General features: G+C 43.5%; 1 long non-coding RNA gene across 1 annotated transcript; it reads right to left on the bottom strand.

The window, feature by feature from the left end:
- Positions 1-380: 380 nt before the first annotated feature.
- Positions 381-6,801, bottom strand: LOC131812763 (uncharacterized). Its single transcript, XR_009346472.1, has 2 exons — positions 1,499-6,801; positions 381-1,277 (listed from the first exon to the last, which is right to left on the bottom strand). It is a non-coding gene; the product is annotated as an uncharacterized LOC131812763 (long non-coding RNA).
- Positions 6,802-7,068: the final 267 nt, after the last annotated feature.

The following is a 7,068-nucleotide window of genomic DNA, read 5'->3' as shown; positions in this document are numbered from 1 at the left end:
TTCTTTAACACCGTACACACCAGTAAAATATTCTCTATGTAGCCCTCAGCAAGACAAACTTCTTTAACAGGGTTGGAACCAATTTTTGTTTTTAAAATTTGAGTTTCTGGGGCACCTGGATGGCTCAGTGGGTTAAGCCTCTGCCTTTGGCTCAGGTGATGATCTCAGGGTCCTGGGATAGAGCCCTGCATTGGGCTCTCTGCTAGTGGGGAGCCTGCTTCCCCCTTTCTCTCTGCCTGCTTCTATGCCTACTTGCAGTCTCTCTCTCTTTGTCAAATAAATAAATACAATCTTTTCCAAAAAATAAATAAATAAAATAAAATGTGAGTTTCTGACATGGTCTCATTCCAAAATTATTAATTCTATCATTACCAAAAAGATGAGGTTTCAAAGAAATATATGTAATATAAAGTTCATGTCACTTATCACCAAGTTAGACAGTCAAGTATATTAAGGATAAATAAAACAGAGGCAGTATTTACAAATTTAGATTACATGAAACACTGTGAAGAATATATACTTTTTGACACACTAAAATGATAGATCTGTTCACAATGTGATAAAGGTCATAATGTTGAAGATTAAATTAAATTCAAGGTTGTCATATTGAGGGCTTTTAATTAAATTCAAGTGAAATAGCATTGAAAACTGAATTCAAGGTGAAGGTCAAGTGATAAAGACTTAATTTCATGGTTGTAGTGATGATATCAGCATAACAAACTCTCAGGCATATTAGACACACACACACACACACACACAGTTACAAGGAGGGCAGGATTTCTTTAAAATGAGCACTGGGTATTATATAAGACTGATGAATCACAGATCTGTACCCCTGAAACAAATAATACACGATATGCTAATTAATTTAATTTAATTTTTTTAAAAAGTTCATTGACTTCTTTAAAAAAAATAGGAAATTTAGGAATTTAGTAATGAGATTCCACCGGCTCTGTCCTTAACTTAAGCATAGAAATAGTTAATGGAAGGGCACCTGGGTGGCTCAGGCGAGAAGCAAGAAGAGAGAGAAGCGAGAAGAGAAGCCTCTGCCTTCGGCTCAGGTCATGATCCCAGAGTCCTGGGATCGAGCCGCATCGGGCTCTCTGCTCAGCAAGGAACCTGCTTCTCCCCCTCTCTCTCTGCCTGCCTCTCTGTCTACTTGTGATCTCTGTCTGTCAAATAAACAAATAAAATCTTTAAAAAAATAGATAAGTCTTTCACTGGGTACCTTATTGCTTCATAATAATCACTTGTCTTCTGTGAACAAGATAAAGAACCTGAATAAGGGGCGCCTGGGTGGCTCAGTGGGTTGAGCCACTGCCTTCGGCTCAGGTCATGATCTCAGGGTCCTGGGATCGAGTCCCACGTCGGGCTCTCTGCTTGGCGGGGAGCCTGCTTCCTCCTCTCTCTCTCTGCCTGCCTCTGTGCCTCTATGCCTACTTGTGATCTCTGTCAAATAAATAAATAAAATCTTTAAAAAAAAAAAAAAAAAAAGAACCTGAATAAAGTGAAAAGAACCTATCCTACTAATTCAAGTATGTAGCAAGGACATAGGCATTAAGTTGATAATTTCAAAGTTGACTATCCAAAATATCCCATCATTATACTTGTCAATAGATTCTGAATCCAATTATTTTAGATAATACCACATTAAAAATTCACAACTAAAATTTTTTTAAAAATCATCCCATTTCAAGGAATTGGAAACAAGAGCCAGAAAATATAGATCATCAATATAATAAAATCACCCTGCCTTTACCCCTCAAAATAATAATTTTGTATTTGTAATTAACCTTCTTCCTCTGGATGAAAGTGCACAGGAAACTCCTAATCCTTGTGATCTCTAATTTTGTTTATATATCATCTATCTATCCACTTGGATCCTCATTTAACCTTGGGGGCATGTGTTTTCAATATAAAGCTGTAACAAAGGAAAGCTGTAATTACCCAATCTCTTCCTTTAAGCTACTGAGATAAGGCGATTTACAGAAATGCAAGACAACTATAAACAAAGGGATTTTCCAGTGCTCAGAGAGCACAGCTTCCTGGAAGAGACTGGGATAAATACTCTTTCTTGTGGCCAAGTCCCAGAGCCTGGAATCCAAATGGATTACAGGTTTCTGAGCCAGGTAGGGTTCTCATCCAGTTCTCATCTAGCCTGTGTTCTGAGAACATTGCTTAAGCAGGAGGAAAATTGGGGTGCCTGGGTGGCTCAGTGGGTTAAGCCTCTCCCTTCGGCTCAGGTCATGATCTCAGGGTCCGGGGATGGAGCCCCAATGGGGTTCTCTGCTCAGCAGGGAGCCTGCTCCCCACCCCCATCTCTCTGCCTTCTTGAGATTTCTCTCTGTCAAATAATTAAAATCTTAAAAAAAAAAAAAAAGGGCAGGAGGAAAATCATCATATTATCCATAACCTTCTAAAAGATGATCAGAAGGGATTCCATTCAAATACAAATGCTGATATGCCGTCTGATGGTATTGATCCCATAACCCAGTGACTGATTACCTGGTTTGTGGATTTTCCAGATTTGCAACTTCCCCTAGGCTTTGATAGCATCAGCTTCATTTGTAGGTGAAGTATGCAGGAGAGCAAAATTACCTCAAACCGGGTACACAAAACTTCTAGCAACACATTACCAGGAGCATTATAAGCACTGTGGGCTGATATTAAAACGGCATCATTGCCTCAGAGGAAACTAGTTTTAGACATGAGGACTAATCTGACTTTGAATTTGTTTAGCAAGGGCTCAGGCTCCTGAAGGCTGGACATGGAAGGTGTGAGTCGGGGTGTGAGAGGTACAGAGAGGTCCGGGAATGTGGTCTTGGCCCCTCGGACCAGACCAGACCGCAGCAGTGGACCCTGGGGCAGTCAGGAGGAGGAAGAAATGGGGTGCAGAAAAATGCGGGAAATTTCCCTGCCAAAGAGACTCATTCTCCAAACCTGCCTCTCAGCTTCGGCTTGCCGGATCAGCCTAAGTGTTGAACCATTTCACTGTATGTTAGCATCTGTCTTGCTTCATGAGAAGCAAAAGTGAACGGACGCCTGGATGGCTCCGTGGGTTAAGTGTCTGCCTTTGGCTTGGGTCATGATCCCGGGGTCCTGGGATGGAGTCCCACATGAGGCTCCCTGCTCAATGGGGAGCCTGCTTCTCCCTCTCCCTCTGCCTGCTGCTTCCTCTCTCTGACAAAAGTAAAAACGTGGGTGGTTGAAGGATGGAGTAATAATTAGAAATAAGTTGTTTCTAGCCCATGTTGAGTTTAGGACAAGAGGGATTGGAAGAGCAAACTCTTAGCTGCACCGCACTTTTTCCCTCCCAGGAAGGGAGAGCAGAAAGCCGTATACAGCAGCCGAGGAACGGGGTGCAGACGCAGGGTCTCCCCCACAGCTGTCTTCCACAGCTCCTAGCGCTGGCCCACACACAGCTGACCTGCTGAGGTTCACAGCTAGCACAACAAAGAGCACAAAAGCAGAGTCCATGAGGATGCTCACACCGAGTCACTGAACACGTACTGTCTGGCCCAAAGTCCTGTTTCCCAGATACCAACAACTGAGTACAGAGAGCGTGTTAGAACTAGACCACGGGCTTTCACAGGCACTTTTCAGGGTTTCCCGAATCTGGCATCATCTCCAAAGTCGGCTTTAAACCAAACAGATTCCCTAATCCTTCGCCCTGAAACTACTAAATTAGAATTCACAGGGGTCTGAAAGTCTAAGTTTTGTTTTTTATTTTGTTTTGTAAGCAAAACGACCCAGGCATGGTTATTGTTGATAATGAACCTTGTTTGGGAACCATGATTGTTCTCATTCAATCCTCTTTGTAATTTTACCCCAGTATCGCTAGCCCCATTGTAGAGACGAGAGAGCTGAAAATCAGGACTAAGGGATGCACCCGAAGTCACAAGTCTAGTAAAGAGCCCCGAATGACATCAGACCTAGTCTGGTAGCCAGAACATGCACCAGACCTACAGCAATGAACCAGATCAGGCACTTCACGGTCTCAAATCCACTAACTACTCACGAAGAATCACTTCCCTTAGAAGACTGCTCAAGCGCACGTTTTGGGAGGCAACAAGTTTTGGATGGCTTTTGTCTCCCAGGATCAGAACTCTCTTCTTCCTTGACACATTGGAAACTAAGGATGCCCCTTGCTCCCTGAGATCTGTAAGATCCTACATTGGCTCCCATGGGCAACCCATCTGATCTAAGCCTTCCGCTCTCAGGAACTGGGTGTTTCAGACCAACATGGGCTGGTGAGAGGAGGTGGATGAAGGGAGCCCTGCCACAGTCTCCCACAGAGTGTCCCAACCTCTGTCGGCAAAGACCAATTTCATAATCTCCCAAGCTCATCCAACCGCCTCCCACCGCCTTCATAAAGTTTATGTGTTAAAAGGCTTTCACTTACAAATCAAACTGCCGGTATGAAGTCACTCACTCTAACCTTAAAAAAAAAAAAAGAGAACGCAATTGACAATTAGTGCTTCCAGGAATGTGAAATCACCAGAGTTGGATATACAGTTCCATCCCAAAGCAAAGAAATGACACTTTTGTTATTCCGTGTGGCTTGATTGTGGCTTAATGTATATTTTCCTTTAAACTCCTAAAACTAACAAGAACTTGCAGGAAACAAAGGATGGCTGGCCCTCCAGAGTGGGAACACCCAAGCCAAAGGAATCATCTACTAATGAGAATTTCAGATGATGGAGAGAGGGTTTTATCACAGGCTCCAAACTTCTGCCCCAGGAACAGTGACAGACTGTGCTGTGCACATCAGATCTGCCCTGCATCTGTCACAGAAAGTTCTGGGGAAGATCACGGAGATCAGGGTTCAAAAACACAACATTACGACTTGTTCAGATGTGTTCTCTGCTGAAGGAAAGGAGCGAAAGAGGTAACAGGAGCTCACTAAACCTTATGGGGTCTCAGAAAAATTCTCAGATTTTTCTTTAGAAGAAATACCTGGAGAGCTTGTTATAACATTATATTCCCGGCGCCAACCCCCAGAGATGCCAATTCTCCGGTCTGAGTTGGGGCTGGAGATTCTCCATGTCCATCAAGCACCTCAGGTGATTCTCAGGCTGGTTTTTTCTGTTAACTTTCTAGTTTAAAAATTCTCAAGTCTTCTATAAGTCCCAAGAAGAGGATAATGAACACCAGTAGACCCTTCACCAAGAGCAAGGGTCAGCAAACACCCTCAGTAAAGGAACAGAGTGAACCTTTTCAGCTCTGAAGTCACGCAAACTCTGTGCCCAGCTAGCACCTCAAGTCTGCCCCTTCTGCCCCTGGGACATGTAGCCCACGTGTGAGCAGACGGATGTGGCTGTCTTCCAGTAAGATTTCACTTATCATCACTGAACTTCAATTTTCACATCACAAAATCATTCTCTTCTTTTGACTTTTTCCAAGGTGTCACCTTTAAAGATACAAACATCATTCTTGGCTCAGAACTGGTACAAAACCAATCAGGGGTCAAATCTGGCCTCTATGTCACTTCACCAACCACTGAGGAATTCAATTGTGCTCCTAAGGTCTAAGTTCTTCTGAGGATGAGCTTGAAACTGATGACTTTTAAAATATATATTATTTTTTTATTTATTTGACACAGAGAGAGAGAAGGAAAAGCAGGCTCTCCACAGAGCAGGGAGCGCAACACGGGGCTTGACCCCAAGACCCTGGGATCACAACCTGAGCCAAAGGCCGACTTTCAACCGACTGAGCCACTCAGGCACCCGAAATCGATGACTTCTCTTATCCAGACTAATCACACTGTCCATCTTAGGAAAATTGAAAACCTGAATCTATGAGATTGTTTTCTGACAGACTCTCTGATGTATTTTCAGATAGAACATTTCACACCTTCTCACAGCTGATATTTTTGGATGCCCTGTAGGGCACAGTTCCTCATTTAGAAATGTTCATAGTTCAGTCAGTCATTCCCTAATTTTACCACATAAAATAAAGTCTGTATGTGCCCTTCCCCACAACACAAGTGCCTGATTAGCATCTTTTCAGCTTCTCTCTTTTTAAAAAATATTTATTTATTTATTTACTCATGAGAGAAAGAGAGAGAGAGAGAGAGAGAGAGAAGCAGGCTACCTACTGAACAGGGAGCCCGACAGGGATCAATGCCAGGACCCTGGGATCATGACTCGAGCCAAAGTCAGACTCTTAACTGACTGAGCCACCCAGATATCCCCAGCTTTCTCTTATTTTGAGGACAAATGGATAAAAAACAACAACAACAAAAAAACCCTCTGCCTTCCAGATGACTCCAATGGCCCAACAAGATGTGAATAGCATTTGGTTCCTTGTGAACAAGGTACTGGGGATGGCTTTCCTTGATTTTTTTCCTCCCTGACTTTTGGTTGAAAATCAGCTCTTGGGGCGCCTGGGTGGCTCAGTTGTTAAATGCCTGCCTTCAGCTCAGGTCATGATCCCAGGGTCCTGGGATGGAGCCCCGCATGGGGCTCCCTGCTCAGCGGGGAGCCTGCTTCTCCCTCTTCTACTCCCCCTGCTTGTGTTCCCTCGCTCACTGTATCTGTCAAATAAATAAAATCTTTAAATAAAAAAAAAAAAGAAAGAAAGAAAAAGAAAATCCACTCCCACCCAGAGTCTCTGCTTACATTTCCAGCAGACTGGATTGTTGCCAAGTTAAGACAACAGTGATGATACAAATCTGTTACCCAATTACTCCCATTCAGTCTTCACCTTTAGGGGATCTTCTCTGGTTATTAAACATGGTTTCCTAAGTATCTGAAAGCCAAACGAGAATTCTGGAAGGTCAGGTCCAACTCTATCACAGAATCAACAAAGACGGTCGTGATGAGATCTGTACACTTACCAATAAGGACCAAGCTGGGGGGGGAGGAAACCCACTTGAATTCACGAAGTGCATTCCTGTTTATTAAAATGCCTTCCACCGGCCTTATCCGAACATGACCTCATCTCCAAGGGAAGGAACACCTCGTTATCTGAAGCCTTCAAGGGTCTGTCACCTCATGGCCTGCCCTTCCTCACTACGAAGTTACCCACTTAATGGCATGAGGATGCGTTTGCTCTCTTCTCACAAAG

The sequence above is a fragment of the Mustela lutreola genome, chromosome 12 (genome assembly GCF_030435805.1).
Source record: "Mustela lutreola isolate mMusLut2 chromosome 12, mMusLut2.pri, whole genome shotgun sequence".
Lineage (NCBI taxonomy): Eukaryota > Metazoa > Chordata > Mammalia > Carnivora > Mustelidae > Mustela > Mustela lutreola.
Note: the sequence above shows the minus strand (reverse complement) of the source record. Positions and strands in the feature narration are given on the sequence as shown.